Source organism: Grammomys surdaster, unplaced genomic scaffold (assembly GCF_004785775.1).
Source record: "Grammomys surdaster isolate TR1022 unplaced genomic scaffold, NIH_TR_1.0 100, whole genome shotgun sequence".
Taxonomy (NCBI): Eukaryota; Metazoa; Chordata; class Mammalia; order Rodentia; family Muridae; genus Grammomys; species Grammomys surdaster.
In genome coordinates this window covers 2344769-2346068 of record NW_021604579.1, presented here as the reverse complement: position 1 = coordinate 2346068, position 1300 = coordinate 2344769, and the positions used below count along the sequence as shown (strand labels likewise).

General features: G+C 44.1%; 1 protein-coding gene across 4 annotated transcripts in view; it reads right to left on the bottom strand.

Moving 5' to 3' along the window:
- The window catches only part of Ccdc30 (coiled-coil domain containing 30), a 94142-nt gene that overhangs the window by 63821 nt on the left and 29021 nt on the right, over nucleotides 1–1300 (bottom strand). The gene's annotated exons all lie outside the window — the stretch shown is intronic.

Below are 1300 nucleotides of genomic sequence, written 5' to 3'. Positions count from 1 at the left end.
TCTCTCTCTCTCTCTCTCTCTCTCTCTCTCTCTCTCTCTCTCTCTCTGTGTCTGTCTGTCTGTCTGTCTGTCTCTGTGTGTGTATGTGTGTGTGTGCACAAGGTATATGTGGGCACACTTGGGATGGCACACATGGAGGACAGGGGACAACTTTTGTGGAGTCTTTTTTCTTCTACTTTTCCGGAAATTGAACTCAGGTCTCCAAGTGTGTATGGCAAGTACCTTTACTCACTGATCCATCTTGCCACCACCCCCCCAATAGGCAACATTTCTTTTAAAAGATATATGTATTCTTGCTTTACGTGCATGAGTGTTGACCTTTATGTATGAGTATGCACCACACGGATGCAGTGCCCTGGTGGCCAGAAGAGGGCATAAGATCACCTGGAGCCTGAATTACAGAGGGTTGTGAACTGCTATGTGAGACTGGAAATCGAACCTGGGTCTTCTACAAGAGGAGTAAGCACTGCTGAGCTGTCTCTCTAGCCCCAAGCTACATTTCTTAGTCGTCTTTTTCTGATGCAAACCCCATGAAATGTCTCCCAACAAGCTTTACCTTCTTTCTCAGGTTAGACCAACTGTTCTCTCTTATAGATCATTTTAATTATGGGTTGACTTATTATAGGTTTGGGCATTTGCAATTTGACAGTGAGCCAAAGGGGATAAGCATCAGGAAAAAAAAAAGCTACAGCATCCTGTCGCATTAACCGAGTTACTATTTACAGTCCTTGTGTTCAAGGTCCTGAAAAGAGGAATAGCAATCTCAACCTGATGAGATAGGAAGGAAGCAGGATGCTATGGATGCAAAGTCTCAAAGGCGGGTTAGAATTCCTCCTGACAGCAGCTGGACAAAGCATTGAGAGTTGTGTCAACTTACAGCATGGTCCAGGGATAGAAGCAAGGATACATTTTTTTCTTCAAAGCATCTTTCCCCCTTGCCGCTATCAACATCTGTCCTAGTGAACACTTTTGCACATCCACATAAGACCCTCCGAGGCATCCTACACTCAGTGAAGGAGTTCCTCTCATGGCACCTGATGCTTTAAAGCAGGAGAGACAGACACCTCAACTCTTAAAACTAAGGACACCCTACATTTCCTTTGTATTTTCTTACTATAGGAACATTGTCAATAGGCACGCTAATGTGGATGGGGGAAAGAGGCCTCAACCCTAGAGAAAGACCCAAAGGCAACTAGGAATCCCGGGAGCAAGAAACAGCCTTCCAGACTGAGCAGGTTGTAGTTATCTATCTATCTATCTATCTATCTATCTATCTATCTATCTATCTATCTATCTATCT